General features: G+C 40.6%; 1 protein-coding gene across 1 annotated transcript in view; it reads left to right on the top strand.

The window, feature by feature from the left end:
- ctnnd2b (catenin (cadherin-associated protein), delta 2b) overlaps nt 1-17,489 on the top strand; it is a gene marked incomplete at its 5' end in the record, with an annotated part of 142,711 nt that overhangs the window by 7,637 nt on the left and 117,585 nt on the right. The gene's annotated exons all lie outside the window — the stretch shown is intronic.

Below are 17,489 nucleotides of genomic sequence, written 5' to 3'. Positions count from 1 at the left end.
GGAACCGTTCACTTCTAATTGGCACTGCAGCGGAAAACAGCTTCTCTCTGGTTTGACCTACAACTCATATGAATCCAAATCAAAAGCAGTTTAGGCTGAGGTAATTGAAGTTATATCTTTTTTCTCTCTCCAAGTCTAATTAAACTCATCTCATTTTTACTTTCCCCCCGCAGTATCGCCATAAAAATGTTGATGTGTTATGGATGTTACTCTTTTACATTTCACATTTTCTTTCCTTGCTTAAACTGTGCAACTAACACACATTTATAATTGGTTTAAAGCACAAATGCTGAAGTACTCTCCAGTGGCTATGATTGGTGATGTGACAAAAACATAGGATAAATAGCTAAAAAAGATAATCAAGGTAATGTTAATTGTTGTCAGCTCTTTTAGTGTTTTCCTACAACAGCAGCCCTGTGATAATAATGGCTGCCTCCCCCTCTTCATTTGTTTATAGAGGATTAATTAAGATTTGTTTAGCATCATCATAACTCATTAAATGATCAAATATAGTTCCCCTCAAAGAGTTATATATTCATAAGAAGTGGTTTCAAAGTGGATCCGTTATTTATTTTGTTTTATCTCTTATGCAAGGGAGCATACGGAAAAATGAAAATTTCAGGGTTCGGAATGGAGGGGGAGAGATTTTTTGGAAGAATTGTGTCTCCACATTAACAGATACAAGCCTTCAGTCCTCCCAGTCTGCACACACTCCAACCACCGCTCAGCCTGAGAACAAGCTGTGTTTCTGTCGGCAGCTGCCCCCGAGGAGCTGAAGGGACGGCGGCCAGACAAATTGTCTCCACCAGGCTGATTGACAGCAAAAAATTTATTGGATATAAATAGTTCTTCGAGTGGGCTGCATGGGGATTATACAGGAAGAAAACCGCTTTGTTTCTATGTATTGATTCATTGATTTTATTTGCCCGCCCCCGTGGCAGACTGGGGAAAAATCTGCCTACACTTGAACCAGACAGCTCACAGCGACACCGTCAGCTCTGATCGGTCATTATGAAAAGTTCACAACCTGTAATCAACATAAGTCTGTGGAGATTGTGCTGTTCTAAGTGCAGCAGAGGGAAAATAAAAGACTCAGGTACGTGCCACACATTTCAGGGTCAGTGTGTGGATTAGACCATGAGTGACATAAGACATAAGAAATGCTTCTAAAACACTTTTTTTGGCATTTGATAAAGTCCTCTACTATTTGTTCCAGATGAATGAAAACTGGAGGCCAGAGCGCCACATAGGACAAACTGTTTCTTTTCTGCTACAGTACACGATGCTTCTGTAGCTACAGTAGCCTATGGATAGCCTATGTTACACATCACAATGCTTTTTCCTCTTTAGCTGCCATCCAGGTCTTCAACTGTAGCCTACAATTACCGATTTACTATCAACACCCGTAGTGATTCAGGCGGTACACAAAAGCACAGCAGGTCTCTTTTGTCTACTGAAATAAACGTTAACAGGCAGGTTAATCGCCTCTAGCATGCTACCTGATTAAGCTAATGTTAGCTTACCAGTTGATTGTTGAAAGAAACATCTCTGGCTAACATGTCATTGTTTTAGCTCACTTATTGAATGATAAAGGGTGGGAATCAGAGCATCCTCACCAACTGATAAACAGTGTTAAAGAAAATGTTGTATTGGAGGGAAAAGTGTGAGATCAGACTGTTGTTTTGTTCGAACATAACCCTGTTTGGCTCCGTAAACACATGCTTTCAGTTTTAGCATTACAACAGAAAGGCTTGTAGGCTGAGGGCTAACCCAGGTGGTTGACAAATGTAACACTAGTGGCACAGCGCACAACCTCGACAGTGAGGAAATGCTGCACAGCAGGTGCACTCGTCATGAATAAGGCTTTTTTTCCTTTTCTCTTTTCTTTTCTCTGGATTATGTTAATACTGAGGGTGACTTTAATAAACCTGCATTAGATTAGATAAACACTGTTAAATCCATCCCTTAAGCCACTTTAGCATACAGAAAAGTGTGTGTCAGTGCTACCATGCCTAGATACGGTTGCTAAGCTATTACTGGACAATAGCTCTTTGGAGCAGGGTTTAGTTAGGTATTCATTCAATGCTACATGGGCATATACTTAACTGTACTAGCTATATGTTAAGTGTGTTTTTTGCACATGTCAAATAAAGCGCAAACTGTAAAGTGCTAACAGGAGGCAGAGCAATGCATTGTGGGTTGGCCCCAGAATGACCAAGGGGCTCTTACATTTTGTCATATAATGTCACTGTCAAGTTAACCTGCTACAGCCAGAGAAAGAGGAGTGACTGGAGATGGCCAGGCAGTAGTGTGTGTGTGTGTGTGTGTGTGTGTGTGTGTGTGTGTGTGTGTGTGTGTGTGTGTGTGTGTGTGTGTGTGTGTGTGTGTGTGTGTTTGTGTGTGTGTGTGTGTGTGTGTGTGTGTGTGTGTGTGTGTGTGTGTGTGTTTGTGGCTGTGTTCAGCAGCAGTGTCTAGCGCTCCAGACTATAAGGAGTTCAGCTCTGCCAGTTTTATTATGCAGAGAGCCGAGCAGACGGTTGACACTGCAAAGGAAAAGATACCACCCTTTATATTTGATGAGCCTAAGTCTAGTGGTAGTGGTGGGTGTTGATTATTTTATTACAGGCAAATGAAGAAAGACACAGATGCAGCAGCAAAGACTGAGCCAGGATTTCGAAGCATGCATTAATGAACACATTGGACTTATATCTAACAAATTTCACTCTTTCCCTACCTTCTCCAACTTCTCCTTCCACAGAAGCACAACATTGAAAATCAAAGGTTTTATTTGAATATATGTATGTGTGTCTAGCATATGGACCACATCCCATCTTCAAAACTGTAACTATTTAATTTAACATGGTCTCAGGACACATAACTTAAGCAGCAGCTAAAGATTTCTTTCAAATCTTTAAACCTTATTTATATTTTATATTTATTTGCTTTCTTTTTAATTTGATAAATTGAATCATTACTCCATTGTTATACTTTTCTTGCATTATATTGCATTACACATTTGTCCTAGAGCAGGCCTTTAATATATAACTTATAAAGTTTTTAAAGCATTTTTAAAGAGAAGCCCAAATGCCATTAGTCAGTCCAATAAGAGAAATAAGTAATGCTAATGAACTGTGGTCGCTCTCAAAAAATTGTTTCACACACATTAATGGACAGAATGGAAAGGAAAATGCCATATAGAATAAATGTGCAAAATAAAAAACAACCAGGAAAACAATGAAAAGGCTGAATTGAACTTGCACGCCTGTGAAAACGCCCTTAAACCACAGTGTGATGTGTTTTGGAGCATGACACTGACCAGCCAGTCGCAGCAGCAGACCAGAGAGAGAGAAAGTGTGTGTGCGTGTGCTATAGGAACTGAGTGTCGACCACATGAGGTGTTAAACTTTCTGTAGAACAAGAGTACAGAATTCTTACAGAACTAAAATCGGCAGCCGGTCTCCAGCTCCTCTCTCATCTCACATCGTCTGCAGTAAAAGTGCATCCCTCATACACTTAGAAAAAGTGCATATTAATAGCTGCGCTTGATCAAAGCCTGGCCTCTGTGGCAAACTGACTTCTTTGACGTCACTGAAAGAAATGTGCGCACTTAAAGCTGCCGAATGAATAATTCGCTTTATTTTTTATTTTTTTCATCCTGACCTGTTTTATTGATCAGCCTTGTGAGGCAACATCTTGTATTGGAGCTTTAGCCATGCTATGATCTTCAAATACACAAACCCAACTCTACACACACGTTTACATGTATGTCAGAGTTTGAATGACTCTTTGATTCTATTGGGCAGTAATGTCTGAAGTGTTAAGTGTTATAGGGATGATAATGGACCTGACTGTCTGAGATGAGATCATGAATCCTGTTAAAGGGATCTGGACTGGATTGTCAGGTCACATCATCCTGGTTTGTTCTCACACATCTTGCAGCAATTTGTTAAGATGATTTTTCTGATGAATCTGTAACAGTTTTAAGATTAAATTGTTATTTCTTACCAGGAAAAACAACCAGAGGCTTCATTCTGATGCAACATCTACACGTCTATTGCTGTGTGCAAAACAAGAAAGAAACGGTTGAGAGATGTGAAAGCCTTTACCCATCACTGAAAATTTGACAAAACATATTCAGATGTCTTGTTTTGAGTTCCAGTTCACTGTCTAATAAGACACAAAGATTGACTCCAGAAAACATTTGCCTCATAAGCTTGGGAACTATTTCACATAATCAACCCTTCATTTACATAGCTGCTTATTAAGTTTCTGTTTGCCAACTAATCAGCCGATCAACTATTATAGCGAACACAAACCAAAGCATCTTGATGAATAAAACCGAGCAGGGACCTTTCGCCTTATCGTGACTGTTGTTCCTTGAGAACAACACAGGTACAGCCAAGTGGTGGGGATTAAGAAATGCCTGTCTTCAAGAGTTTGTTCTCCATCTCTGGTGAAACCATTTCCACTGAGAATGGAGCAGCTTTCATTTGACAGAGCTGCTCATTTTCCTTCTTTTTCCAACACAGCACCTGCAGATACAATGTGTTGTTTCGGAAAGGGGTAGTGTTGGCAATCTTCCCAGCAACAGGCAATAAACCGAGATAAAAATACCAACACCAAGGGTGCTGCGAAGGTATTAAAGCAACAATGTCAAGAAAACTCCTGAGAACTCTTGCCCTTTAGATGTTTACCTAGTTTGCCCTGACTGAGCATTTAACATCCTGTAGGTTCTCATTTGCCCCGCAGTCTAAATAAGCACTTCTCCCTGGATGCTATGGGAGAGCAGTTTCCCTCTTCTGCAGCACAATGACTTTATGTTTCTGTTGTTCATAGTTTTGATTCGTCCAACCCTGTGCTTAAAACCAATTGTAGCACTGTTTTTCCTTGAGGGGGGGTTGGAAACACAGACGGTGGTGAGGGAGGGAATTAAAATCCAGATCTACAGCCGCCGATATCGTAAAACAGACAAATCTGTCTGGTTTGGGATGAACAGTTAAGTAGTTTTGGTATCGGCAGAGCGTTAAATCTCCTTGAATCTGTCTTCCTTGTTGCCGTGGTTTTCCTTTCCTTTATTTCATTTCACCTCTCTCTCTCTCTCTCTCTCTCTCTCTCTCTCTCTCTTGTGGACTTGTTTTCCTCTGCCTCCGGGACAATACTGTTACTGACTGGATGTACTTAATAATTTCCCAGCCTAAAACAATAGCTCCAGACAGCAGTGGTCTTAGCTTATACAGCCACCTTGACATTTTCTCATTGAGCAGCCCCCTCCGACGAAACAACTAAATGCCAAGCGGACACCACGGGGCACAATTAGACCGCTTTACACTAGAGAGAGAGGGGGAGGCAGCTACAGAGGGAACACACATATATACACACATACACACCAACTATTCCCCATGTAGCCTAACTCTGTCCTACAGTCATTTATTTTACTTTACTAATTGCTTTAATGGGGTTTTCAGGGGGCAGCCTGTTCCTGTAAGCTAGTGGCTGCATTAAGTCTCTGTCGCTCCTTTTGCCTGTCTCCATTAATAGGCTCACATCAGAGCTGAATCTTTACTAATACAATCAGCTGACAAGCACTTAATTGTAGAACCTGCTCATTAGGACATAGTTAATTGTTGTCCTTTTTACTTGTCAAGCAATGATTACTGACACACATACAACCACATGCATGCACACCGATACAGGCCTGAACTGCTTCACTGGGGCATTTCCTAACACCCAAATGTTAATGACTTATCATTTTATGTTTTTTTTTTATTTGTTTGAGTCACATCTGATCCACTGTTCCTGGTGTAAATTCTGCAAGAAGTTGGTGCTTATATCAAGTTCCTATACAGAGCCAGTTTAATCTTGTTTTGCTGGCAGTATAGATTCTTTGTTGAGGTCAGTTCTACATGAAGACTCCCATGATGCTCCAGTCCACATGTCAATTTGTCACAGTCATCTTATCTGACTGAAATGTGCATGAAGACTCCTCCAAAAGGTTGTGAGATAAATAAGAAATGCACTCCCACTCAGTTGTAATGAAGGAGGAAACTAGAAACCAAAATGTTAATTTGTATCAGTCTGGAATCTTCTGCTGTAAAGTTGGACATTTTAACAAGGGGCCTGACTTGTTTCTTGGAGCCTGCCTCAAGTGGTCCTTCGAGGAACTACAGGTTTTGGCACAGTCTGTCTGCCTCAGAGGTTGCCACTTGCATGATATGCACATCTCACGCTTGTCTCACGCTTCACAGCTGCAATAACATCCTCCAGAAATATAGTGCCTCGTCCATTTTTCATGCATGACGTGCATGCTTCTCAGTAAAAACAGGGAAAAACAGACAGGGACCAGATCTGTTGATGGTGATATTGACTTCACACCTGCATAATCACATACATTTACATCTGTCATGATGGAATCCATTTTTTATTTTCTATTTTTATTATATTTTTAACCATTGAACAGTTTCATATGGAGACAGTGGAGGCAACATGTTCTATATAAAATGTATACAATAGGCTAACATTATATTATGTCAATAATCTGCCCATAATTAAATAATCTGTTTGAGTTTTTCCTTCTCAAAAGACAAAGAAGTTTTGCCAACCTAAAAAGATGCTTGGAAAATGTTGTCTCAGTTTTGTGAGTTTTATCTAAGTAACATTTTTTAAGCTGATATGAGCCAGTGAGTTTTCAATTGTAAGCCCATAAAACCATAAAGTTTGTTTTATATATATATACTTGCCCATTTATTATTCATCACCTCTGTTGGTCTCACTTACACATAAATGTCAGTTTATTTATCACAGGAGTTCCTGTCTTCAGTCTTTGAACACAGAAGGGTGGTGTCAGGCCTGACAAAGTTCCCCATGGTGATGTTGTCAGGTTCGTCTTGGTTTGTGTTCAGAAACGTCCGACTTTTAGCAGAGAAGCTGCATCACAACCTGACTCACATAAAAGACTAGAAATCAGGATATTACAGCGACTGCTGCTTTGATTTCTGCTCTTTTCTGTTTTTCATCTGCCTTTTGTAATTCCACTAATTTGATTGAGTCACAACACTCAACTGCTGCAACACTCCTTTGAACTATAGAGCTGATGTAACATTGTGGTATCATTGTGAAGAATTACACATGTCAAGTCAATGTGTATTTTAATGACATTATAAATGAAATAGAGATCAATGCTACACAGTATGTAGAACAAAAACATTACAAATCTAATTCTAAAGCATGCTTCAGAAATGGTCATCATCAGGATCATTAAACTCACGATAAAGTTTCAACTTGCTAATGTTAGCAAAGATCAATTCTAACTCTTGTTTTTCTGCTATTTCTGTTAACTCTAACTGGCTAAATTGATTTTTCTTGAGAGTCACTGTAGCATGCTGTCTGCCCTCGACGTAGCCCAGAGGGTATACTGTATACGCTAACCTCTTGTGGCTGAAGTGACCGTTATCACCACCACCACCCGCTCCTACGTAGCAAGTAGCATAGCACCTTTAGCCTGAGCGCCGGTGACATTTACTTATTTCTGTCGTAGTGCATTTAAATTCAGAATGTTTCCAGCTTCGTTACGGTGGGAGAACACAAGGAAATGCAGCTTTCTTCAGCTTTATCACTGAAGCTTTTCACCCTTTATGTTACTCCAGTGACCCATTTCCACTGATTTAGCATTGTTCTTCCATAAAGCTGGGAGACCCGGGTTAAGAAAAATAACTATTATCAGAGGCTGAGTTGTCTGTCTAACTGTTAATTAGTCTATGTCCCCAGTTTATAACTCAGGCTTTCAGTTATGAATGTATAAACAGTGATAACCCCCATGACATCATCTGGGTTATCATCAGAGAACTGACAATGCTACTTCAGAGCCAAGAAGACTTCATGCAGCTGCTCATGCTGAGTAGCACTCCCCATGACGATAGACAGCTTTAAATCAGCGGAGTGCCTATTTAAGGCTGATAATTAGTGCAGCCTGCTGGTATAGGAATAAAATCTAAATGCTCTTACCCCACTTTATTCACTGCAGTGCACACACAAACAGCACACACTTGCATGCATGTTGGGAGATGCTGTGTATGTGACACCGTGCCATTAAACCTGTGGTCGGTGTGTCTGCAGCCAAACAGCCGTGTAAACTGAGCCAATCCAAATTTGAATAAAGAAATGACTGGAGGCTGGAGCTTTTGCATGCAGCGTGTATTTGCTGGGATGCCATGATCGGTTCAGTCACTCAGAGAAAAGAGAAGTGGACAATTCAGGATGAAAGAAAGGAAAAACAAGGAAAAGTGATGACTGTGGTTGAAGAAGTTGGTGTTTGAGGGGGAGAAAAAAAAAGCGTGACACCTGCTGGGAAGCCATGGGTTTGAATTTCATATTCGACTGCATCTGGGTAAGAAATATTTGTGCCTTGTTAACTTATCTCTTATTTTTAGATACTGTATGCTTATCTAACCAATGAGAGACAACTACAGATCAAAATGAAAATTAACGTTCAATTATAGTGAGTGGTAAAGGCTTGTATAGAGGTAGTTAAGTGCTGTGATTAAATATATTACTCGGAACCCTCTTTGGGGCTTGTTAGGGAACTATCAGAGCTGACGAGCTGACTGGTGACATGATAGCTACCTGGGGACACGTCAAGGGAAGGCAATTATAGTTATGTATAGAACAAAATTACAAATACCCCTCAAAGGGTTTTACAATCTTTACAGCATACACTCTATAGGTTTAGATAAAGAAAAAGAATGGTAAATTGTAAAATGAACTCGCAGTTATATAGCGCTTTTCTAGTCACTCGGACCACTCAAAGCGCTTTACACTGCTTTACAAAATAAGAAGAACCTCAGTCAATATCTCTGTGACCGGCTGTAACACACCACATAACACTTTTATTGGTTGCTCAACAAACAATAATGTGGTTGAAATCTTTCAGAGCTACAACGTAATTTGATAAACAAATTCACTGATTGCGGTACTGAAGTCAGTGCGAGTGAGTGCTTCTGGTTATTGGGATTGTGATTCAGTTCTTACAGTGAAGGGTTGAAGTTTAATCAAACACAGTCAGCTTATAATTTGATTCTGAAAGTTCACTTCTTCTAAAACATGGCAGCTCTACAAACTCCACTCTGCATGTAAACCTTGGCCCATAATCACTAGATATTCTGTTAGCTGAGTTTTGAATGTTGATTACTGTATGCATACACTTTTGTCATATTTTCACAAAGCTGCTGAGAGCAACTTTTACAGAGGATGTGAGAGAAGGGGCACGGTCCTTCCTGTTGCTATGGATGAATTTACTATGTCTACAGTGATTGGTTGGCAGGCCGGAGCTTTGCATGCAGCATGTATTTGCTGGGATGTTGGTTTAGTTAGTGTCACTCAGGGAGAATGGAGGTTTTAGATGTGGACGAGGGCTGAAGAAGATTTTCACAGGGATTCTTGGTTCTTTAGGAAGTAACGGTGACACCTGTTGGGAAGACATGGGTTTGAATTTTGAGTCAGATTGTATAAGAGATGGTTGTGTGCGGTTGATTTATCACTGCAGTCTTTTATTTTGGTTCTCTATAGGCTTCTTGGACTTGCCCCAAAAAAGAAAATTCCATTGCAGTTAACTAACTTTGCTATTATTGCTGTTCTGATCTGATTGCACTTTACTTTTGAGTTGTTTAAGTTAGTGTTCGTTGCCTCAATAGAACAGAAATAAATTCTGTTGTGGTCATTTTGGTTGATACCGTGCTATAAAACAGACATTTATATTGTTTTGTTCTTTGTTAGTTAGTTAGCATGTAGCTGGTGAGCCTGGTAACATGCTAATGGAAGATGTCGCTACTTGATGTGAGTCACTACACACTTCAGTTGTGCATGTGCCATGTTACAGTTAATGCGGTAAAGCCAGGCTAAATCTAGGTAGAATATAAACTACAATGACGTGCTGACAGTCAAAACCTTATGGGCTTTTTATGATAGGCTACAACCGTGCATGGGTGATTTACATCACACAGGCTATTGCCTTCGCCAGACAGTCACTGCATGATACCAACCTGACTGGCTTATTATGACAGTTTCTGGCAAGGTTGCTGGGATGCTGCTAACTTGATCTGTCTTTTGTGCAACAGTTTGTATTCAGAGACAGGCCCCTTCTAAAAAACTCATTATGGTATTGTAAGAGGTTTCTGTAGCATTGACGGCACCTCATAAAGGTGCAGGACGGCTCTAGCCTCCTGTTCTTTGAAGGCACTGGCAACAGTTGGCTCTTGTTCTCCATGACTCATTTTCCCAATTAGCTTATTGCTGATTCCAACAGCACTCATTTCACATCTACATATTGCTGTATAAGTGCTGCCCTGGCTTTGACTTGTTGCTACATTGCACTATATAAGATCAATTTCACATTCTTTCAAATTATCACTAGAATTATCTAGAAGTGGCCATTAGTATAAAAAAAAGTCTTGACATGTCACAGCTTTTTGTACGTTAAGTGTGTATGTGTATGTGTGTGTGTTTTTGTATTTGTGTGCTTGAATTCACTGCAGCTAATTTGCTTTTCTGCCCCCATACACTCCTGACATCCTGTTTCAGCCCATAGAATTTCACTGAGGCAGAATACATAGAGTTTGTGTGTGTGTGTGTGTAGGCATGTGGATATGGCCTGTGAGTGTGTGAAGGCATGTGTGTGTGTGTGTGTGTGTGTGTGTGTCGGCATGAGTCTATGGTTTCAGTGTGTGTGTGTGTGTGTGTGTGTGTGTGTGTGTGTGTGTGTGTGTGTGTGTGTGTGTGTGTGCGCCTCCCTCCATCTTGCTCCCCTTCCATCTTTTGTCTCTCCTGCCTCTCCCCTTCTTCCAAAATCCCTCCTTGCTTTTCATAGTGATGGGTGGGTGGGAGGAGGAGGAGGGAAGAGGTAGAGGGCAGCGGGGCGGGAGGGAGGGGGGGGGGGGGGGGGGGGGGGCTGCAGATGGTCTGGTCAGAGAGAGAGAGAGAGAGAGAGGCAGAGAGTGACTGGCGAGCAGCGGCTTCTTTGGCAGGGTCGGCCGGTGGGAGGGCCCATTGTGATACAACGTTGCATAAATAATGCCACGGGGCTTCTAAATGCTCCGTTGCCATGGGGACCTTTGTGCCTCAGTGAACACAGTGTGTGTGTGTGTGTGTGTGTGTGTGTGTGTGTGTGTTCCATGGCCCCTGAGGAGGGACAGAGAAAGAGACATAGAGACAGAGAGAGAGAGAGAGAGAGAGGGCTGAGTTGCAGTCGGCTCAAGTGACACTTGTAGTCTCTCTCTCTCTCTCGCTGTGTCCTGACCCGGGACAGATGAGTGTTTTGGAGGAGGGAGACGAGCGTTGACGCTTTTTGACCGGAGGGGGAGCGATAAAGGAAGGCGCGATATACCCTGTGATTTTTTTTTTTTTTTTTGGTTTCTCTGTGTAAATGATGGTCCATGTGAAGGTATGTGTGTGTGCTCTCCTCTCTGCTGTAGTTTTATTATAGTGATTCTCACCCGTTTCCACAGGAGAATCCATCCCATCAGGCTCTGTGTGCTCCTTCCTCTGCAGTAACAGGTGTCTGCCTGTCAGCCTTGAATTGGAGGGAGCAGAGATTGGAAGGGCAGAAGAGGAGGAGGGGAGGTGCTTTTGTTTGGCTGTTTTCGAGTAGCCTTACAACCAAATTCTCACGACTTTCCATCCAGCTAGTTAGTCAGCCTGCTTCACCTCTCAGACTCAGCCGCAAACAGGCGGCAAATAAGTGAAGACAGAAAAAAAAACAGAAGAGGCTTTTCATCTTTTCTTTCATCTGCTGTAGTGATGTTTCATCAAAGTAGGTTGTTTTTTCTTCTTTTTTTTTACTCGTTTTTACATCAGCTGATGAGGCTTTAGATTGATTTGACTGAGGAAAAAAAAAAAAGTCCGACGGCAGAGGGAAAAGCACACAGCGGATGTTTGAGATGTAAATTGAGATGTGGCTTTGTAGCACGGTGGCTCATCTGCGTTTGCATCAAAGGGCTGTTACTAGTCGCGACAGCATGGCTGGTATTGTTTCCACCTGGTGAGTCTGTATGTGTCATCATGACAAAATGTTGCCCCGGAGACATGTACTGTAACAGCAGCCAGCACACGTGTGGTTTTCAGGACTTTTTTGCAGGTCTTTGTCTGCTGTGTGAGACACGGTCACGAGACTTTACAGGTGTGTAGTCGAGATCAAAATGAAGGCAGAGTGTGCGGATGGTTGTTGTATGAGGACTCTTGGGTTCAAAGTCGACATGTTGATGTTCTGTTCACCCTCAAAATCAGACTTGAAGTGATGAGATCATAGATGCTGAACTCAGATCAGTGACTTAATGCTGTAACTTTAAAATTAAGTTTTATTAACAGGCTTTTATTTTTTATTATCAGCTCATTAAATTGATCTCAGCACAGGTGAATTTATTTATTTATTTATTTATTTATTAATTTATTTATTCCTTTTACTCCCTCTGATGAGCTGCCATGTTTTTTCATCCACCCCAGCAGAGTAAACATGTTTATGTATCATCATGTTTCTCTGGCTGTTTAATAGTATTCATAGTCGTGAGAGACTTCATGGCAGCTTGTGTGTGTGTTGTGTGTTGTGTGTTGTGTGTTGTGTGTTGTGTGTGAGCATTACAGCATGTTAACATCAACAGACTGTTCTGCATTCACACTCAGCAGCAGCTCAAGTTGGATTTTGAGTTTTGCAGCAGAACCTATACGACAGTTGGAAATTTCATGGCGTCAAAGGGAAACTTTATGTAACGCTGGTGACTCTCACTGTCCATCTACTTGTGTTGAAGTTGTGTGTTCTCAATGTGTACACCATCTACAATACACATTTATTCTTGCGTGTGCAAGCTGCGAGCATGTGCATATTTATAGGTGTTTGTGTGTGTGTGTATGTGTGTGTCTAATGACTATTAATAGAAGATGTGGTTTAATTATCGTGAAATTTGCAATTTACATTGAAAATTCATTATAATCAAATTATATTATTATGGTGGAGAGCCTGGATTTGCCTCAGGTATCATCAGTGTTCAAGCTCCCACAGACCGGCACTCTGCTCTCAGGCACAAGACTGTCTAATTACTATAAACAGCATTAATATTCCTTCGTACTGGGAAATGTATTTTAAGGCTTTTTCAAATGTTAAAAGCCATTTCTTTGACCGTGTCTATGCAAACAGAGTTGACTGATGTATTACTCGTCACTGTATGTAGCTTATTTTGGCTGCAAAAGCATAGTTTTTGTTTGGTTATTTCAGCATTGCATTGGCCCTGTTCTTATTTCTCACAGTAGAATCACACATGTTTCCATTTACATATGTGTACACACATACAGTATGTGCACATACTGTACATAGATACAGTACTATATGAATGTATGTGTCAGTGGCTATACCCGTCAAACCAAATGAGATGCATGAAGGTCCATCCCACCTACTTAAAATTGAAACCACTGAAGTGTTTAGAGGAGCTCTGTGATAGAATAGCTTCTTCTCTGTGTTCAGACGCTGCCCAGGGAGCAGCAACTCATTACATCAACCATTCTAAAGCGATTACCAGCCGTGACAGCAGGGTTGATATTATTTTTACCTTGAATGTGTGTGTGTGTGTCATGGCAATGTGGTCCTGGAGGCACATATTGTAACAGGAACACCCCACACAAGTGGTTTTGAACAGGTGTTAATATGTCACACTGTGGAAGATACAGTACTGTAGAGTCAAGAAGCGTCACATAGGTGAGATCTAAATAAGTCCAGAGATGGGTGAGGTTTGATCCAAGCACACTGCGGCTACTCATGTTATAATGTAGTAATGCCTACAACAAAGTACTATGGGCTGGAATGTCAACATGTTGACACATTATGGATGGTGTGATGATATTAGTGATAAGATTGTCTCTAGTTTATTGAAATTAAATCACTTTGCAGAAAATGCTGACATTAGTCATAATGATTGCTGCACCAGACACAGATGCTATATGTTGAGTTTTTGAGTTGTTTGAGTTCTATCCAGTAATGAGCGGTTAATTATCACACAGCCAAACAACATTGATTTGGCATAAAAACAATGGAACTTGTGCAAGAAAGAAAAAACAGTCATACCTCCAGTAGAGTCCAGAGACTTGGAGAATCAATGATAAAGAACAGTGTGTGTGTGTCTTTTGTGCACACTGAATATGGTAATAAACAATTACAGGCCTCCCCATGAGCACACAACTTGTTATGAATACTTGGGTATGTACAGTAAAAGTTTGTGCATATATTATTCATGGAAACACCAGAGATTCAAAGTTTTAATATCACTGGAAATGTTGAATCTTGGAACGGTTTATGGATGAATGTGACCAAAAGCATCAGTCTGTGTGTGATGGAGGAGGCCTTAACAGCCTTTAAATGAATACATTAAATAAAAACAAACAGTATATTCATGGTTTCCACATTGTATGTGCTCATTGGAGTTTTGATTGGATAATGATATCATCTAATGCCCTCTGCTGCAGCTGGTTATCTCAATGAAGAAACGCTTAATAATGCATAACAGTGGTTGATGGAAATGAACACTTATTTGCATTCTCATTTGCAGATTTTCTAGAGATTCATGTAAAATGTGTGAAATTATATTGAATGGAAACTCAGCTCTCGTGGCCCATTGTTCACAAGAATGGTTTGTTTTAGGAAATGCACTCCTCTGCTACTTTCAGTTTTATAGGTTTTTTATTTAAATTTAGGCCATGCATTGTGAAGAGGAGATTGTGTATAAAAATCCAACAGCGTTTCTGCAGGGAGCGCTAAACTGCAGCTACAGATTGGTTCTTTAATTTAAACGATGGGACTGACAACCTTCTCTTCATGGGTGAATTCCAGTTCCTATCCTAACCATCAATCTCAAAACCAAGTGTTAAAGGCTATTTGTGATTTAGAAATGGGACGCCCCTTAAATGCAGATACGTCTTCAGACTGTGGAAGGTTTGGCATTAGTTTATTTATTTTTTTAACCCTGCAGTTTAATCATAAGCCACAAACGCAGCTATCATCGACGGGTCCATCAGGTCCATGTTTTTGAAATTGTTGTGGACTATCTGTCATTTATTACTTAAGTTATTAGTTTTTTTGTAGCCTATAAGTTAATTGAGTTAGTTATAAGTTGATATTGAAACAAATAATCTGTATAAATACCACAACCACAGACATATTCAGCTGAAAGTCACAGCATACCACAGTTTATTGAAAGGTAAACACCAGCTGTAACTATGGTTAGATAACTCTGCGGCTACGGGAGTTGACAGTAGCCTGGTCGTCTTATACTGTAACATTATCGGTGCAAACATTTTACGTAGACTGTAACTTGATTAAACAACTTAACAACAACATTACCACCAAGAACAATTGCCATTTTGTAACTAAACGATAGCAACATGGCTTGTCCACACAAAAAATAAATGTTATGCAATAATGAGGTAAATAATAGAACAAAGAAGAAAGAAAGAAGAAAAACAAAGAAAATACTGCATTCTGGGTAGCCTTTGCTCTCAAGGGTGGTGTTGGAGAATCTCAATATTGAGGGATAATGCAGCCCTTAAACTGGTCCCTCAATTTAACATTCTGAGAATCGGGACAGCACTAGCATTTCACAGGAGTGCAAATTTTAAGTAAGTGATATATTTGTGTTACAGTTTTTTTCAATTGCTAACAAGCAGTGGTCGAAACTGAAGTCACATTTTCAAAACTCTTAACACAGTTTGCAAAACACAAGTCCATGTGGACCAAACTGTGAAGCACTTTTCATTGCTTTCACACTAAATGCATTCAGTGACCACAGTCACCAAAACTCATGGACTCTTTTCTCAGTTACTAGTTCACCACCTGCAAAACACTAGACTTTTACAGCACATTTTTCAAATGCTAACACACTTTGTTCAAAACAGTTAAAAACACAATCAAAACAGAATGATGGGAGGGAGGGAGGGAGGGAGGGAGGGAGGGAGGGGATGGGGGGGCGTGGGGAATTTCTGTTGCAGGAACATTGAAATATATAAAATGTCAAATCAAAAATATTTTATTGAATAACATAAATACAATTATTATGCAACTCCAAACACAGGTGAGGTTAGTTTCCAGCTCAAGACCGATCCAGGTGATCTGTGTTTCGCCTCATTAGAAACCATATAAAAAGTGTGTGTGAGGGGGGGGGGGGGGGGGGGGGGGGGGGGGGGGGGGGGGGGGTTCTGGTTGTTTTTTCTTTGGAAATATGGATCACATGGTTTACAGTAAACTTTTTATTTTTTGTAAGGTCCCTTAGTACCTATGCAAGGGCACAGAGAAAATACATTTTCTTGACGTAAATTGCTGCATTCTTGATTCATTCTTGTTGCAATATATTATCTAGAACACTCAAAGTGCAAAGATATTGCAGTATTTATTTTATAATAAAACTGATTTACTGATTTTGAAAAAAAAAATCATTCAAACTTCAAAGATCAAATTAATTTGAAGTAATGTTCTTTGTTGTTAGCGTTTTGTAGTTCAGTGTGCTAAGAGTGACAGTGTTTGTTTCCACAGTGATACTATGTGCTAGTGTTGTGGTTGAAGGAGCTTATTTTGAGACATGTATGAAGTGTTTTGTTGGTGAGGCACCGTTTTGGGGAAGAGATGAACTGTTTAGCTGAGATGCCTGATGGAAATGCTGCTGTGTTAAGAGTTTTGAACATGTGACTTCAGTTTCGACCACTGCTTGTTAGCAATCGAAAAAAACTGTAATATAAGTCTTAAATAGTTGTATCTTCCGACAGCAATCACTTCTATAGAGTGTTTGGTCTGAAACACGGGTCTGTCAGTCCCTCTGCTCTGCTCTGAGCCGAAGAGAAAACATTTATCGTATCCTACAGTTTTTATCCAATGAGGAGAGAGAACGGCATGCAGGGCTGTGTGTGCAGCCAAGGGACGCCATGAATGTGGTGACGTAGGGACGAGGACTGTTATGGTGCGTTCAAGGCAACCCGTAACTCGTGTTTTTCCGACCTGTGAAGTGGTACCAGTTCGATCTGGTACGAGTTCACGGGTCAGAAGTTACGAGTGGCCGTTATAGTGACTTTCACAGGTAAAACAGGTCGGAGAAACACGAGTGGGTTGCCTGGAACGCTACAAAGTCGTAGGTTGTGACTTGAAGCTGTAATTTACGGTTTCAAAAGCCTGCCTGGAACGCAGCATTAGCCAAAACGACCGGATCGCTTACTTCTGCTTTAAGATAGGAACTGGAATTCACCCCATATCTACCCCAACATGGTAACAACAGGATGCAAATCCCTGGACTTTGGGTGATAGGTGATTTGTCAGGGAAGCATTAGACTAATGCTTTACTGTGATTCTGACACCTCCAGAAAACAACACATTTCTTCTCCCAGAACCCTCCAAACTTCATCTGTTGTTTGACTTGTTTCCTTGTTGCAGTGTAACAAGTGTCACATTTGTGATGTCTTTAGTTTTGGTGTCACAT

The sequence above is a fragment of the Trachurus trachurus genome (assembly GCF_905171665.1).
Source record: "Trachurus trachurus genome assembly, chromosome: 17".
Taxonomy (NCBI): Eukaryota; Metazoa; Chordata; class Actinopteri; order Carangiformes; family Carangidae; genus Trachurus; species Trachurus trachurus.
This window is presented reverse-complemented; position numbering and strand designations above follow the sequence as displayed.